Here is a 17,500-nt window from a genome sequence, read left to right on the forward strand (position 1 = left end):
GAGAGAAGGAGAGGGGGGTAGACATGCCCTATGCAGAGAGGTAGAGAGAAGGAGAGGGGGGTAGACATGCCCTCTGCAGAAGGTAGAGAGAAGGAGAGGGGGTAGACATGCCCTATGCAGAGAGGTAGAGAGAAGGAGAGGGGGGTAGACATGCCCTCTGCAGAGAGGTAGAGAGAAGGAGAGGGGGTAGACATGCCCTCTGCAGAGAGGTAGAGAGAAGGAGAGGGGGTAGACATGCCCTATGCAGAGAGGTAGAGAGAAGGAGAGGGGGGTAGACATGCCCTCTGCAGAGAGGTAGAGAGAAGGAGAGGGGGTAGACATGCCCTCTGCAGAGAGGTAGAGAGAAGGAGAGGGGGGTAGACATGCCCTCTGCAGAGAGGTAGAGAAGGAGAGGGGGTAGACATGCCCTCTGCAGAGAGGTAGAGAGGAAGGAGAGGGGGTAGACATGCCCTATGCAGAGAGGTAGAGAGAAGGAGAGGGGGGTAGACATGCCCTCTGCAGAAAGGTAGAGAGAAGGAGAGGGGGTAGACATGCCCTATGCTATGCAGAGAGGTAGAGAGAAGGAGAAGGGGGTAGACATGCCCTCTGCAGAGAGGTAGAGAGAAGGAGAGGGGGTAGACATGCCCTCTGCAGAGAGGTAGAGAGAAGGAGAGGGGGTAGACATGCCCTCTGCAGAGAGGTAGAGAGAAGGAGAGGGGGTAGACATGCCCTCTGCAGAGAGGTAGAGCCCTCTGCAGAGAGAAGGAGAGGGGGGGGGTAGACATGCCCTCTGCAGAGAGGTAGAGAGAAGGAGAGGGGGTAGACATGCCCTCTGCAGAAGGTAGAGAGAAGGAGAGGGGGTAGACATGCCCTATGCAGAGAGGTAGAGAGAAGGAGAGGGGGTAGACATGCCCTCTGCAGAGAGGTAGAGAGAAGGAGAGGGGGTAGACATGCCCTCTGCAGAGAGGTAGAGAGAAGGAGAGGGGGTAGACATGCCCTCTGCAGAGAGGTAGAGAGAAGGAGAGGGGGTAGACATGCCCTCTGCAGAGAGGTAGAGAGAAGGAGAGGGGGGTAGACATGCCCTATGCAGAGAGGTAGAGAGAAGGAGAGGGGGTAGACATGCCCTCTGCAGAGGTAGAGAGAGAAGAGAGAGGGGGGTAGACATGCCCTCTGCAGAGAGGTAGAGAGAAGGAGAGGGGGTAGACATGCCCTCTGCAGAGAGGTAGAGAGAAGGAGAGGGGGTAGACATGCCCTCTGCAGAGAGGTAGAGAGAAGGAGAGGGGGGTAGACATGCCCTCTGCAGAGAGGTAGAGAGAAGGAGAGGGGGTAGACATGCCCTCTGCAGAGAGGTAGAGAGAAGGAGAGGGGGTAGACATGCCCTCTGCAGAGAGGTAGAGAGAAGGAGAGGGGGTAGACATGCCCTCTGCAGAGAGGTAGAGAGAAGGAGAGGGGGTAGACATGCCCTCTGCAGAGAGGTAGAGAGAAGGAGAGGGGGGTAGACATGCCCTCTGCAGAGAGGTAGAGAGAAGGAGGAGGGGGTAGACATGCCCTCTGCAGAGAGGTAGAGAGAAGGAGAGGGGGTAGACATGCCCTCTGCAGAGGTAGAGAGAAGGAGAGGGGTAGACATGCCCTCTGCAGAGAAGGAGAAGGAGGGGGGGTAGACATGCCCTCTGCAGAGAGGTAGAGAGAAGGAGGGGGTAGACATGCCCCTCCTATGCAGAGAGGTAGAGAGAAGGAGAGGGGGTAGACATGCCCTCTGCAGAGAGGTAGAGAGAAGGAGAGGGGGGTAGACATGCCCTCTGCAGAGAGGTAGAGAGAAAGGAGAGGGGGTAGACATGCCCTCTGCAGAGAGGCAGAGAGAAGGAGAGGGGGTAGACATGCCCTCTATGCAGAGAGGTAGAGAGAAGGAGAGGGGGGGTAGAGCAGAGAGGTAGAGAGAAGGAGAGGGGGTAGACATGCCCTCTGCAGAGAGGTAGAGAGAAGGAGAAGGGGGTAGACATGCCCTCTGCAGAGAGGTAGAGAGAAGGAGAGGGGGTAGACATGCCCTCTGCAGAGAGGTAGAGAGAAGGAGAGGGGGTAGACATGCCCTCTGCAGAGAGGTAGAGAGAAGGAGAGGGGGTAGACATGCCCTCTGCAGAGAGGTAGAGAGAAGGAGAGGGGGTAGACATGCCCTCTGCAGAGAGGTGTAGAGAGAAGGAGAGGGGGTAGACATGCCCTCTGCAGAGAGGTAGAGAGAGGAGAGGGGGGTAGACATGCCCTCTGAGAGAGTGGAGAAGGAGACATGCCCCTCTGCAGAGAGGTAGAGAAGGGAGGGGGGTAGACATGCCCTCTGCAGAGAGGTAGAGAGAAGGAGAGGGGGTAGACATGCCCTCTGCAGAGAGGTAGAGAGAAGGAGAGAGAGGGGGTAGACATGCCCTATGCAGAGAGATAGAGAGAAGGAGAAGGGGGAAGGGTAGACATACCCTCTGCAGAGATGTAGAGAGAAGGAGAGGGGGAAAGGTAGACATGCCCTCTGCAGAGAGGTAGAGAGAATGAGAGGGGGTAGACATGCCCTCTGCAGAGAGGTAGAGAGAAGGAGAGGGGGTAGACATGCCCTCTGCAGAGAGATAGAGAGAAGGTGAGGGGGGTAGACATGCCCTCTGCAGAGAGGTAGAGAGAAGGAGAGGGGGTAGACATGCCCTCTGCAGAGAGGTAGAGAGAGAGGAGGAGGGGGGGCAGACATGCCCTATGCAGAGAGGTAGAGAGAAGGAGAAGGGGTAGACATGCCCTCTGCAGAGAGGTAGAGAGAAGGAGAGGGGGTAGACATGCCCTCTGCAGAGAGGTAGAGAGAAGGAGAGGGGGTAGACATGCCCTATGCAGAGAGGTAGAGATAAGGAGAGGGGGGTAGACATGCCCTCTGCAGAGAAGTAGAGAGAAGGAGAGGGGGTAGACATGCCCTATGCAGAGAGGTAGAGAGAAGGAGAGGGGGTAGACATGCCCTCTGCAGAGAGGTGGAGAGAAAGAGAGGGGGTAGACATGCCCTCTGCAGAGAGGTAGAGAGAAGGAGAGGGGGTAGACATGCCCTATGCAGAGAGGTAGAGAGAAGGAGAAGGGGGTAGACATACCCTCTGCAGAGATGTAGAGAGAAGGAGAGGGGGGTAGACATGCCCTCTGCAGAGAGGTAGAGAGAAGGAGAGGGGGTAGACATGCCCTCTGCAGAGAGGTGGAGAGAAAGAGAGGGGGTAGACATGCCCTCTGCAGAGAGGTAAAGAGAAGGAGAGGGGGTAGGCATGCCCTCTGCAGAGAGGTAGAGAGAAGGAGAGGGGGGTAGACATGCCCTCTGCAGAGAGGTGGAGAGAAAGAGAGGGGGATAGACATGCCCTCTGCAGAGAGGTAGAGAGAAGGAGAGGGGGTAGACATGCCCTCTGCAGAAAGGTAGAGAGAAGGAGAAGGGGGTAGACATGCCCTATGCAGAGAGGTAGAGAGAAGGAAAAGGGGGTAGACATACCCTCTGCAGAGATGTAGAGAGAAGGAGAGGGGGTAGACATGCCCTCTGCAGAGAGGTAGAGAGAAGGAGAGCGGGGTAGACATGCCCTCTGCAGAGAGATAGAGAGAAGGTGAGGGGGTAGACATGCCCTCTGCAGAGAGGTAGAGAGAAGGAGAGGGGGTAGACATGCCCTCTGCAGAGAGGTAGAGAGAAGGAGGAGGGGGTAGACATGCCCTATGCAGAGAGGTAGAGAGAAGGAGAAGGGGGTAGACATGCCCTCTGCAGAGAGGTAGAGAGAAGGAGAGGGGGTAGACATGCCCTATGCAGAGAGATAGAGAGAAGGAGAAGGGGGTAGACATACCCTCTGCAGAGATGTAGAGAGAAGGAGAGGGGGTAGACATGCCCCTCTGCAGAGAGGTAGAGAGAATGAGAGGGGGTAGACATGCCCTCTGCAGAGAGGTAGAGAGAAGGAGAGGGGGTAGACATGCCCTCTGCAGAGAGGTGGAGAGAAAGAGAGGGTGGTAGACATGCCCTCTGCAGAGAGGTAGAGAGAAGGAGAGGGGGTAGGCATGCCCTCTGCAGAGAGGTAGAGAGAAGGAGGGGGGTAGACATGCCCTATGCAGAGAGGTAGAGAGAAGGAGAGGGGGTAGACATGCCCTCTGCAGAGAGGTAGAGAGAATGAGAGGGGGGTAGACATGCCCTCTGCAGAGAGGTAGAGAGAAGGAGAGGGGGTAGACATGCCCTCTGCAGAGAGGTGGAGAGAAAGAGAGGGGGGTAGACATGCCCTCTGCAGAGAGGTAGAGAGAAGGAGAGGGGGTAGACATGCCCTCTGCAGAGAGGTGGAGAGAAAGAGAGGGGGATAGACATGCCCTCTGCAGAGAGGTAGAGAGAAGGAGAGGGGGTAGACATGCCCTCTGCAGAAAGGTAGAGAGAAGGAGAAGGGGGTAGACATGCCCTATGCAGAGAGGTAGAGAGAAGGAGAAGGGGGTAGACATACCCTCTGCCGAGATGTAGAGAGAAGGAGAGGGGGGTAGACATGCCCTCTGCAGAGAGGTAGAGAGAATGAGAGGGGGGTAGACATGCCCTCTGCAGAGAGGTAGAGAGAAGGAGAGGGGGTAGACATGCCCTCTGCAGAGAGATAGAGAGAAGGTGAGGGGGTAGACATGCCCTCTGCAGAGAGGTAGAGAGAAGGAGAGGGGGGTAGACATGCCCTCTGCAGAGAGGTAGAGAGAAGGAGAAGGGGGTAGACATGCCCTCTGCAGAGAGGTGGAGAGAAAGAGAGGGTGGTAGACATGCCCTCTGCAGAGAGGTAGAGAGAAGGAGAGGGGGTAGGCATGCCCTCTGCAGAGAGGTAGAGAGAAGGAGGGGGTAGACATGCCCTATGCAGAGAGGTAGAGAGAAGGAGAGGGGGTAGACATGCCCTCTGCAGAGAGGTAGAGAGAATGAGAGGGGGTAGACATGCCCTCTGCAGAGAGGTAGAGAGAAGGAGAGGGGGTAGACATGCCCTCTGCAGAGAGGTGGAGAGAAAGAGAGGGGGTAGACATGCCCTCTGCAGAGAGGTAGAGAGAAGGAGAGGGGGTAGGCATGCCCTCTGCAGAGAGGTAGAGAGAAGGAGAGGGGGATAGACATGCCCTCTGCAGAGAGGTAGAGAGAAGGAGAGGGGGTAGACATGCCCTCTGCAGAAAGGTAGAGAGAAGGAGAAGGGGAGACATGCCCTATGCAGAGAGGTAGAGAGAAGGAGAAGGGGGTAGACATACCCTCTGCAGAGATGTAGAGAGAAGGAGAGGGGGGGTAGACATGCCCTCTGCAGAGAGGTAGAGAGAATGAGAGGGGGTAGACATGCCCTCTGCAGAGAGGTAGAGAGAAGGAGAGGGGGGTAGACATGCCCTCTGCAGAGAGATAGAGAGAAGGTGAGGGGGTAGACATGCCCTCTGCAGAGAGGTAGAGAGAAGGAGAGGGGGTAGACATGCCCTCTGCAGAGAGGTAGAGAGAAGGAGAGGGGGGTAGACATGCTCTATGTAGAGAGGTAGAGAGAAGGAGAAGGGGTAGACATGCCCTCTGCAGAGAGGTAGAGAGAAGGAGAGGGGGGTAGACATGCCCTCTGCAGAGAGGTAGAGAGAAGGAGAGGGGGTAGACATGCCCTATGCAGAGAGGTAGAGATAAGGAGAGGGGGTAGACATGCCCTCTGCAGAGAAGTAGAGAGAAGGAGAGGGGGTAGACATGCCCTCTGCAGAGAGGTAGAGAGAAGGAGAGGGGGGGTAGACATGCCCTCTGCAGAGAGGTGGAGAGAAAGAGAGGGGGTAGACATGCCCTCTGCAGAGAGGTAGAGAGAAGGAGAGGGGGTAGGCATGCCCTCTGCAGAGAGGTAGAGAGAAGGAGAGGGGGTAGACATGCCCTCTGCAGAGAGGTGGAGAGAAAGAGAGGGGGATAGACATGCCCTCTGCAGAGAGGTAGAGAGAAGGAGAGGGGGTAGACATGCCCTCTGCAGAAAGGTAGAGAGAAGGAGAAGGGGGTAGACATGCCCTATGCAGAGAGGTAGAGAGAAGGAGAGGGGGTAGACATGCCCTCTGCAGAGAGATAGAGAGAAGGTGAGGGGGTAGACATGCCCTCTGCAGAGAGGTAGAGAGAAGGAGAGGGGGTAGACATGCCCTCTGCAGAGAGGTAGAGAGAAGGAGAGGGGGTAGACATGCTCTATGCAGAGAGGTAGAGAGAAGGAGAAGGGGGTAGACATGCCCTCTGCAGAGAGGTAGAGAGAAGGAGAGGGGGTAGACATGCCCTCTGCAGAGAGGTAGAGAGAATGAGAGGGGGTAGACATGCCCTCTGCAGAGAGGTAGAGAGAAGGAGAGGGGGTAGACATGCCCTCTGAAGAGAGGTGGAGAGAAAGAGAGGGGGTAGACATGCCCTCTGCAGAGAGGTAGAGAGAAGGAGAGGGGGGTAGGCATGCCCTCTGCAGAGAGGTAGAGAGAAGGAGAGGGGGGTAGACATGCCCTCTGCAGAGAGGTGGAGAGAAAGAGAGGGGGATAGACATGCCCTCTGCAGAGAGGTAGAGAGAAGGAGAGGGGTGAGATATGTGATGTGCAGAGAGAGAGAGAGAGAGAGAGAGAGAGAGAGAGAGAGAGAGAGGGAGAAAGACACGGGTGTCTGTGAATATGAGACCCCCTGAGAAACTAAGACAGAGAGACAGAGAGGGAGCGAAAATGTCAGTGAGCAATAAGGCAGCTGGTGTTATGTGCTGGGGACTGCTGTGTGTTTGTGTGTGTGTGTGTGTGTGTGTGTGTGTGTGTGTGTGTGTGTGTGTGTGTGTGTGTGTGTGTGTGTGTGTGTGTGTGTGTGTGTGTGTATGATTGTCCCACCTCCCCTGCCCTGTCAGGTAGGTTTTGTGCTAGTTCACCATGATGTGCCCTACGGCCAAACGGACCAACATCCACTACCCCCCATCCTCCCTCCCTCCCTCATCCTCCTTCATCCTTCCTCCCACCCTCATCCTCACCTCATCCTCCCTCATCCTCCCTCCCACTCCTCAACATCATCATCCCATGTGTGTCTGTGTGGTCTTCCCAGATCTCTTCCCCAAAACAATAACCCCCCATCCACCCAGTGACACACAGGGGAAGCTGCTCCCCGGAACAACCAGTGTTCTCTCCTGTCACCACGGCCACGCTCGGCAGGGGTTCCGAGAGACCCGGAATGGAGCAGGCAGGAAGGGGAGCGAGGTGTCCCGGGAGATCAGGATCAAACTCATCTCAGAGAGGGGCCGCGGCGAAGTTGACAGGGGTCCAGGACACAGCCGACAGAGCTTAAACGATCCCCTCATCTCCTCCTCTCCTCCCTATCAATCCCTCTCACGCTCTCTCTCCCCTTTACGTAAACACCTCTGTCAGGTAGAGGGGGGCGAGGCGATCGGTCTTGAGAGGTGACAGCGGTGGGAGGAACGCAACGGCTGAATGTGCAACAGTCCCCCCCGCGGTTGAGAGGAAGGTGGTGGATCCCATTCTACATGCAAATGTGGTTGTGTTCAGTCACGGGGACGGAGCTGCAGGACGACAGCGTCTCTGTATTACAAGCCAGTCCCGGACGGCCAGTACACAGCCTCCTCATACATAGTACATGTCTGTGGCTCTGGGATCAATAGCATCAAGGCAATAGCAAAACCTACACATGAAGCATCCTCTGATACTGGATAAACCCGAAGGCACCGGAAACGACCAAAACGAGAAGTCAACCCCCCCCCCAAAAAAAACACACCACGATAACATGCCCGACCGAATACCTTAAACACGTCAAACGTTTTACAATGACTGTGACAATGTGGTTGCCCGGCCGAACTAACTTAAGACGGACGACACTGACTGACCGTACGTGGCGCTGGGAAGCTGTGCATTAGGCCAATATGTGCATAGGGACGCATCTACAGGCCTTCACCCCAAAACAACAAACTGTTCCGGTAACATGGGGTGAACTAACCCAGGGATTCGTACAGGGACGTGTGACCTGTGACTCACCGATGACGTTGAGGTGACCGGTCACCTCTTTGGAGCCGAAGCTGTTGGTGACCTCGCAGATGTAGTTGCCGCTGTCGTCCAGACGCAGGTCGCTGACCGTCAGGCCCGTGAGGCGGCGCGTCCAGCGGGAGTCGGCGGGCAGCGGGCGCCCGTCCTTCAGCCAGCGGATGGTGGGGTTGGGGTAGCCCGAGGCGATGCAGGGCAGCTCCACATTACGTCCCACTTGGACCTCGCCGGACTGGAAACTGTCCAACACTGAGGGGTGGACTCCGTAGGGTCTGGGAGGGGGGAGGTGGGGGGCGTTAGCAATACTGAAATTGATCATGCTGATATTATCTCCAAATTCTGTTCTGTGAAGACAAGGATAACAAGAACCCATGATCTGTAAGACGGTATTGGCCCAACAGACAAACACATTCACCCACACACGTACCCCCCACCCCCACCCACACACATACCCACACACACATCACCCACACACATACCCACACACACATTCACGCACACATACACACTCTCTCTCTCTCTCTCTCTCTCTCTCACCCATAACAGACAGCCTGGCTCCATTGCTCTGGCGAGTCTCTCCACTGTATTTGTGCTTGGTGATGCAGCGGTAGGTGGACAGGGCATCTTCCTTCTGGACCTCTGATATGTACAGGGCCCCGAACGACGTCAGGAAGAAACGGTTCCCTGTAGGCGAGAAGAGGAGGAGGAGGAAGAGGAGGAGGAGGAGGAGGAAGAGGAGGACGTCAGTCCATGTGTCCAAAACTAAAAAACAGTGTTAGGTCAACCCAAGTCAAGCCAGTCCCCGATTGATTGATTGATTGATTCATTGTTTGTCTGGCACAATTACCCCCCCCCCCACACACACATACAGGAGCTTTTACGAGAGCAGCTATCAAATGCTGTCATCTAATGATGTATGCTTTAAATACAGAGAGTATGTGAAGGAGAGAGAGGGAGAGAGGGAGAGGGAGAGGGAGAGAGAGAGAGAGAGAGAGGGAGAGGGAGAGGAAGAGAGAGAGAGAGAGAGAGAGGGAGAGGGAGAGGAAGAGAGAGAGGGAGAGGGAAAGAGAGGGAGAGAGGGAGAGGGAGAGGGAGAGGAAGAGAGAGAGAGGAGAAGAGGAGAGAGAGAGAGAGAGAGAGAGAGAGGAGAGGAAAGAGAGGGAGAGGTTACGTGTTAATATTTCAGCGGTTGTGTTATTGTAACAGTATATTAGTGTCATCTTCATTTCACATCAGTGAGTGCCTTAGCCGGCTCCTGATTTATCCTCATGTCAATGAGGCCCGGATCCAACATGAAGCCCACAGACACACAGAGTGGATTTCAGTGTTCAGCCCTTTTACACTTCTCTGTTAACGTTCAGAGGCTGCATTATTCCACTGTCTGTGAGTTTTGGGGATTATTATGATGTGTGTGTGTGTGTTTTGTTTCAGAGTGTTTCAAGGGTAGTGTGTTTTCAGATTGGTTCTTGTTTGTTAACAACTGTGTTCTCAAGGACTCTGGGAATGTTTGCATGTCGTATACGCATGAGAAAGTAGGAGGGGAAATGTTTTTTTTTGAGCGTACACTTACACACCACACACAAACTTGCTGCGAGGGGAAGTGCCTGTAGCTATTGGTCGGCATCTGGCCAGGCACACTGACCCTAATAAATTCGAAGACATGAGTTTTATGTCTGTTATTTTGACCAGTATACTTAGTCTTCAATTTTTGTGTGAGTTTATAAAGGAGTGTGTGCGTGTGAGGAGAGAGTGTATAAAGCGCGGGGGCATTAGTGTGTGTGTGCCCTGGCAGCGGCAGTGTGAGGGATGGCGATCGATACACTTTATGGCTCCACAGCTCCATCCAAAGGAGATTTATTAAAGCAGAGACGACAAGGCTGGCTCCCCGCCACACACGCACGAACGCACGCACACACACACACACACACACACACACACACACACACACACACACACACACACACACACACACACACACACACACACACACACTCCATCACTCTAACAAGACTCAGACGGCACTGCAACCGGACCGCCTGTTCCTTCCTGCCTTCAAAACTGACGACAACCTCTTATCAACATTCACACAACATTCAACTATCTCATAGACGCTGGATTATACGCACAGGTCACACACACACACACACACACACACACACACACACACACACACACACACACACACACACACACACACACACACACATACACACACACACACACACACACACACTGTATACCGTTTTCTACTATGAATGTTCATAAAAAAATGTAAATGGCTTAATATCTATTTACCTGTGTGTGTCCTTTAGTACTACCGTAGAGATGTGTGTGTGTGTGTGTGTTCGTGGCTAACTGTTGTCGTGCTGAGTGCTAGGCCGTGAAGGCTGTAATTGCGAGCCTGCCCTTTAGTTCCAACCTGGGTATTAAGTCTTACAGGATAATGTGCACTTCGTACAACACCCTCACCACCCTGTCACAACACACTGACACAGACAGGAAGTGCAACTGAAATGGCACCCTTTTCCATATATAGTGCCCTAATTTTGACTAAGGACCACAGGGATCTGATCAAAAGTATTGCAAAATATAGTGAATAGGGCGCCATTTCAGCCACAGCCAGGGAAAGAAAGAGCACATTACAGAATAGAAGGAGGGAAAGAGGGCAGAAAGGAGAGAGGACAGAGAAGAAAGGGGTGAGGGAGGGGCAAGGAGAGGGAGATAGAGGAAAGCAGAGGGGGAGAAGAAAGGGGGAGAGGGAGAGAGAGGAAAGGAGAGGGAGATAGAGGAAAGAGAGGGAGAGAGGAAAGGAGGGGAGAGGAAAAGAAAGGAAAGCAGAGGGAGAGAGAGAGAGGGAAGAGAGGGAAAAAGAGGAAAGGAGGGGAGAGGGAGAGAGGAAAGCAGAGGGGGGAGGGAGGAAAGAGAGGAAAGAGGACAGAGAGAGGAGAGAGAGAAAGGAGAAAGGGAGAGAGAAAGGAAAGGGAGAGGAGAGAGAGGAAAGCAGAGGGTGAGGGAGGAAGGAGAGGGAGAGAGGAAAGGAGAGAGAGGTAAATAAAGGAAAGCAGAGGGAGAGAAAGGAAAGCAGAGGGAGAGAGAGGAAAGGAGAGGAAATGAGAGGGAGAGAGAGGAAAGGAGAGGGAGAGAAAGAAAAGGAGATGAAGAGGGAAATAAAGGAAAGCAAAGAGAGAGGAGAGGAAAGAAGAGGAGAGGAAGCGAGAGAGAGTAAAGGAGTGGAGAGGGAGAGAGTGGAAAGCAGAGGGAGGGAGAGGAAAGGAGAGAGAGAGAGAGGAAAGGAGAGGGAGAGAGAGGAAAGGAGAGGGGGAGGGAGGAAAGAGAGGGAGAGAGGAAAGGAGGGGAGGGAGAGAGAGGAAAGCAGAGGGGAGGGAGGAAAGAGAGGGAAAGAGGACATGAGAGGGAGAGAGAGGAAGAGAGAGAGAGAGGAAAGGAGAGAGAGGAAAGGAAGGGAGAGAGAGGGCAGAGGGGAGGAAGGAGAGGGAGAGAGGAAAGGAGAGGAGAGGTAAAGAAAGGAAAGCAGAGGGAGAGAGAGGAAAGGAGAGGAGAGGGAAAGAAAGGAAAGCAGAGGGAGAAAAAGAAAGCAGAGGGAGAGAGAGAGAGGAAAGGAGAGGAAAGGAGAGGGAGAGAGAGGAAATGAGAGGGAGAAAGAGGAAAGGAGATGAAGAGGGAAAGAAAGGAGAGGGAGAGAGAGGAAAGGAGAGGGGGAGGGAGGAAAGAGAGCGAGAGAGGAAAGGAGAGGGAGAGAGAGGAAAGCAGAGGGTGAGGGAGGAAGGAGAGGGAGAGAGGAAAGGAGAGGAGAGGGAAAGAAAGGAGATGAAGAGGGAAAGAAAGGAAAGCAGAGGGAGAGAGAGGAGAGGAAATAAGTGGAGAGGAGCGAGAGAGAGAGGAAAGGAGAGGAAATGAGAGGGAGAGAGAGGAAAGGAGAGGAGAGAGAGGAGAGGAAATAAGAGGAGAGGGAGCGAGAGAGAGGAAAGGAGAGGAAAGGAGAGGGAGAGAGAGGAAAGGAGAGGGAGAGAGAGGAAAGGAGAGGAAGAGAGAGGGAAGGAGAGGGAGAGAGAGGAAAGCAGAGGGTGAGGGAGGAAGTAGAGGGAGAGAGGAAAGGAGAGGAGAGGGAAAGAAAGGACATGAAGAGGGAAAGAAAGGAAAGCAGAGGGAGAGAGGAGAGGAAATAAGTGGAGAGGGAGCGAGAGAGAGGGAGAGAGAGGAGAGGAGAGGGAGAGAGTGGAAAGCAGAGAGACAGATGAAAGGAGAGGAGAGGGAGAGAGAGGAAAGGAGAGGGAGAGAGAGGAAAGGAGAGGGAGAGAGGGAAAGCAGAGGGAGAGAGAGAGGAAAGGAGAGGGAGAGAGTGGAAAGCAGAGGGAGAGAGGAAAGGAGAGGAGAGGGAGAGAAGGGAAAGCAGAGGGAGAGAGAAGACATGAGAGGGAGAGAGTGGAAAGCAGAGGGAGAGAGGAAAGGAGAGTAGAGGGAGAGAGAGGAAAGGAGAGGGAGAGAGAGGAAAGGAGAGGGAGAGAGAGGAGAAGAGAGGAGAGGGGGAGAGAAAGAGGAAATGAGAGGAGAGGAAAGAGGAAAGGAGAGGAGAGGGAAAGAGAGGAAAGTAGAGGGGGTGGAGGAAAGAGAGGGAGAGAGGAAAAGGAGAGGAGCGGGAGAGAGAGGAAAATAGAGGGGAGGGAGGAACGAGAGGGAGAGAGAGGAAAGCAGAGGGTGAGGGAGAAAAGAGAAGGAGAGAGGGGAAAGCAGAGGAGAGGGAGGAAACAGAGGGAGAGAGGAAAGGAGAGGAGAGTGAGAGAGAGCAAATCAGAGGGAGATAGAGGAAAGGAGAGGAGAGGGAGAGAGAGGAAAGGAGAGGAGAGGGAAAGAAAGGAAAGCAGAGGGAGAGAGAGGAAAGGAGAGGGAGAGAGAGGAAAGCAGAGGGTGAGGGAGGAAGGAGAGGGAGAGAGGAAAGGAGAGGAGAGGGAAAGAAAGGAGATGAAGAGGGAAAGAAAGGAAAGCAGAGGGAGAGAGAGGAGAGGAAATAAGTGGAGAGGGAGCGAGAGAGAGAGGAAAGGAGAGGAAATGAGAGGGAGAGAGAGGAAAGGAGAGGGAGAGAGAGGAGAGGAAATAAGAGGAGAGGGAGCGAGAGAGAGGAAAGGAGAGGAAAGGAGAGGGAGAGAGAGGAAAGGAGAGGGAGAGAGAGGAAAGGAGAGGAAGAGAGAGGGAAGGAGAGGGAGAGAGAGGAAAGCAGAGGGTGAGGGAGGAAGTAGAGGGAGAGAGGAAAGGAGAGGAGAGGGAAAGAAAGGACATGAAGAGGGAAAGAAAGGAAAGCAGAGGGAGAGAGAGGAGAGGAAATAAGTGGAGAGGGAGCGAGAGAGAGGGAGAGAGAGGAGAGGAGAGGGAGAGAGTGGAAAGCAGAGAGACAGATGAAAGGAGAGGAGAGGGAGAGAGAGGAAAGGAGAGGGAGAGAGAGGAAAGGAGAGGGAGAGAGGGGAAAGCAGAGGGAGAGAGAGAGGAAAGGAGAGGGAGAGAGTGGAAAGCAGAGGGAGAGAGGAAAGGAGAGGAGAGGGAGAGAAGGGAAAGCAGAGGGAGAGAGAGGACATGAGAGGGAGAGAGTGGAAAGCAGAGGGAGAGAGGAAAGGAGAGTAGAGGGAGAGAGAGGAAAGGAGAGGGAGAGAGAGGAAAGGAGAGGGAGAGAGAGGAGAAGAGAGGAGAGGGAGAGAGAGGAAAGGAGAGGAGAGGGAGGAAACAGAGGGAGAGAGGAAAGGAGAGGAGAGTGAGAGAGAGCAAATCAGAGGGAGATAGAGGAAAGGAGAGGAGAGGGAGAGAGAGGAAAGGAGAGGAGAGGGAAAGAAAGGAAAGCAGAGGGAGAGAGAGGAAAGGAGAGGGAGAGAGAGGAAAGGAGAGGAGAGGGAGCGAGAGAGAGAGAGGAGAGATGAGGGAGAGGGAAGAAAGAGAGGGAGAGGGGAAAAGAGAGGAAGAGAGAGGAAAGAAGAGGAGAGGGAGCGAGAGAGAGGAAATGAGTCGAGAGAGAGGAAAGGAGTGGGAGAGAGAGGAAAGGAGTGGGAGAGAGAGGAAAGGAGATGGAGAGATGGGAAAGGAGTGGGAGAGATGGGAAAGGAGTGAGAGAGAGAGGAGAGGGAGAGAGAGGCAAGGAGTGGGAGAGAGAGGAAAGGAGAGGGAGAGAGGGGAAAGCAGAGGGAGAGAGAGGAAGAGGAGAGGGAGAGAGAGGAAAGGAGAGGGAGAGAGGGGAAAGCAGAGGGAGAGAGAGGAGGGGAAAGGAGTGGAGAGGGAGAGAGTGGAAAGCAGAGGGAGAGAGAGGAAAGTGAAAGTGTTCACTGAAAGGGGGTAAGGAGGAGGTGGACAAGGCCTTCTCTTTAATCTAATTGATGAGCAGAGAACTGTTTCCCCCCCCTCCTCACCTCCCCCTGGAACCATCAGTAGTGGAGTGTTCCTAGTGATGATGGCTGAGGCCTTCTGTCTCTTCACCCCCCCACTCGCTCTCTTCATCATGGGATGTCCCTCTTTCCTCCCTCTCTCTCTCTATCTCCCTCTCTCTCCCCCCTCTCTTTGTCTCTCTCTCTCTTTCCCCTCTCTCTCTCTCCCTCTCCCTCTCTCTCTCTTTCCTCTCTCTCTCTCTTTCTCTCTTTCTCTCCCTCTCTTTCCTCTCTCTCTCTCTTTCCTATCTCTCTCTCTCTCTCTCTCTCTCTCTCTCTCCCTCTCTCTCTCCCTCTCTCCTATCGCTCTCTCTCTCTATGTCTCTCTTTCTCTCTCTCTTTCCTCTCTCTCTCTCTCTCTCTCTCTCTCTTTTCTCTCTCTCTTTCTCTCCCTCTCTCTCTCCCTTTCCTCTCTCTCTCTCTCTCTCTCTCTCTCTCTTTCTCTCCCTCTTTCTCTCTCTTTCCTCTCTCTCTCTCTCTCTCTCTCTCTCTCTCTCTCTCTCTCTCTCTCTCTCTCTCTCTCTCTCTCTGGCATGAAACACAATTTGTAGATGTCGCCAAAGCAGTGTAGTGGTACAGCATTTCAGTAAACACAGTATATCTCTCTCTCTCTCTCTCTCTCTCTCTTAGTACAATGTGAGGGTGAGTAGGAAATACAGTACACATAATGGTGTATACAGGAATAACACTACTGCTGTTGTGTTGCGGAAACGTCGGCCGACATATTTAACATCACCCCAAGAAAAAGAACCAACGGCTCACAAAATAAACAACCAAATGCAGGCTACGCAAGTTATACACAATACCGTAAATACTTCAGGCAATGAATGGTCATTGGGCTGTCCCTCGGGCTAATCATAGACATGTCTGGCAGTCATCTTTGCGGTTTCTCCCTCACCCAGAGCAATTCCCAGCTTTACGTCGTCAGTAAATGCACAGACATTAGGAACTGACTGAGATGCTTTCTTGAAAGAATATGACCGTATTTGGGAGTACTTCTCACAGTAGAGGAACAAGTGGATCTTCTGTCTCTACCTCCTCTGTCGGAGCCATGACCAGATAGACACTCCTCTTTGGGTAGCAATGTCTCCCTTTTTCTATAGCCAGTCGGTGGTCGCCGAGTCTGTGTTTGGTCAGGATCTGCCCCTGTTTAGTATCTCCGACAGGGAAGAGATCCTCCCTCCGTTCCCTCCTCGCCACTTTAGCTCACTTTTCAGGGGCATTTGCTATTAATCCGATTATACCCTGTTTTGCTTTCTGTGAAATCAGAGCGCGAGAGCGACACACCTGTCGTTAAGGGAGACTGGCTGAGCCAGGACGGAGAGAGTCAGCGGAGGAGAGAAACGTCTGACCCCACAGGGAGGAGGGCAGATGGAGATGGATGGAGGGAGAGGCAGAAAGAGGAAAGAGAGGACGGGAGGCTGCAGGCATATTCACCACACATGTGCACAAACAATTCCCTCCTCTCCTCGCATGCGAGCCTTTCCTTTTGGGAGAGCAGATCAATTCTTGTCTAGTCTGTCTCCGCCTCCAGGAGTTTGTGTGCCTGTGTGTGTGTCTCTGTGTGTGCGTGTGCGTGTGTGTGTGTGTGCATAGTGGTCTACCCCACTATGGAAGAACCTAAAAAATCCCACTCTGCCCCACATCTCCCTCACTCGGTCTCTCCTTCCTCCCCTCTCCTCCTCTTTCAGGAGGCCCTGTAAGTAATGGAGTGTGTTTGGCTGCTCAGCCCGGGGCAGGGTCGAGTGCAGAATAAAGCTGCTATTGAATGTGTGTGTGTGTGTGTGTGTTTGTGTGTGTGTGTGTGTGTGTCTTTAGGCCCAAACGCCGACGCTAAAGGGTCCCAAACCGCACGCACACACACACACACACACACACACACACACACACACACACACACACACACACACACACACACACACACACACACACACACACACATATTTTTCAGCCCCAAGCATTTCTGCTTCTCTGTACGTTTTGAACGTGGAAGGAAACCCCCATCGTCTTCGAGAGACGGTTGCGAGAGGGGAGGGAGGAGGGGAGGCAAGACAAGGCATGGCTAAATATATCCTCATCTATACGGCTGCCACTTTCAACAAATCGTCTCCAAGTAAAAGAGGGAAGAAAAAGTGAGAGAGGGGAAAAAACAACTCAACGGCAACTGAAGATAAACACACGTTAAGGCAAGAGTGCCCACCGCCCGGGTGATTTGGTGGAGGGGGGTAACAGCAGATCAACAACAGAGACAACTACAGGGGAGGAGTCAAAAGACACACGATGGAAGAGAGACGAAGTGCGAAGCATGGAGACCGGTAGACCGCGACAAATAGACGAAGGGGACGGATAAAGACGCGTTGAGAGAGAGAGGGAGGACATTGCGTCCCGGTTAGGCAGGAGGGAGGGTTTTGTTCTTGGACCACATGCAAATGATGCTGCCTCCGTCGCCGCAATGCTATCCAGGAGCGTTTCAAACTGTCGGGCACATTACTTATTAATGCTCCGCTCCCCCCCCCCCCCCCCCCTCTCTCTCTCTCTCTCTCTCTCTCTCTATTTGTCTCCCCCCTCTGTCTCTCTTTGTCTCTGTCTCTCTCCCTCCCCCCCTCCCTTCTCTCTCTCTCTCTCTCTCTCTCTGTCTCTCTCTCTCTCTCTCTCTCTCTCTCTCTCTCTCTCTGTCTCTCTCTCTGTCTCTCTTTGTCTCTGTCTCTCCTCCCTCTCTCTCTCTCCCCTCTCTTTGTCTCTCTCTCTGTGTCTCTTTGTCTCTGTCTCTCTGCCTCCCCCTCCCTTCCTCTCTCTCTCTCTCTCTCTCTCTCTCTGTCTCTCTTTGTCTCTGTCTCTCTCCCTCCCTCTCTCTCTCTCTCTCTCCCTCTCTCTCTCTCTCTCTCCCTCCCTCCTCTCTCTCTCTCTCTCTCTCTCTCTCTCTCTCTCTCTCTCTCTCTCTCTCTTCTCTCTCTCTCTCTTTGTCTCTCTCTCTGTCTCTCTTTGTCTCTGTCTCTCTCCATCCCTCTCTCTCTCTCTCTCTCTCTCTCTCTCTCTCTCTCTTTGTCTCTCTCTTTGTCTCTCTTTGTCTCTGTCTCTCTCCCTCCCTCTGTCCCTCTCCCTCCCTCTCTCTCCCTCTCTCTCCC

The 17,500-nt window shown here is 53.5% G+C and overlaps 1 pseudogene; it reads right to left on the reverse strand.

The window, feature by feature from the left end:
- The window catches only part of LOC115142267 (cell adhesion molecule DSCAML1-like), a 97,142-nt pseudogene that overhangs the window by 60,227 nt on the left and 19,415 nt on the right, over positions 1 to 17,500 (reverse strand).

The sequence above is a fragment of the Oncorhynchus nerka genome, linkage group LG14, assembly GCF_034236695.1.
Source record: "Oncorhynchus nerka isolate Pitt River linkage group LG14, Oner_Uvic_2.0, whole genome shotgun sequence".
NCBI lineage: Eukaryota > Metazoa > Chordata > Actinopteri > Salmoniformes > Salmonidae > Oncorhynchus > Oncorhynchus nerka.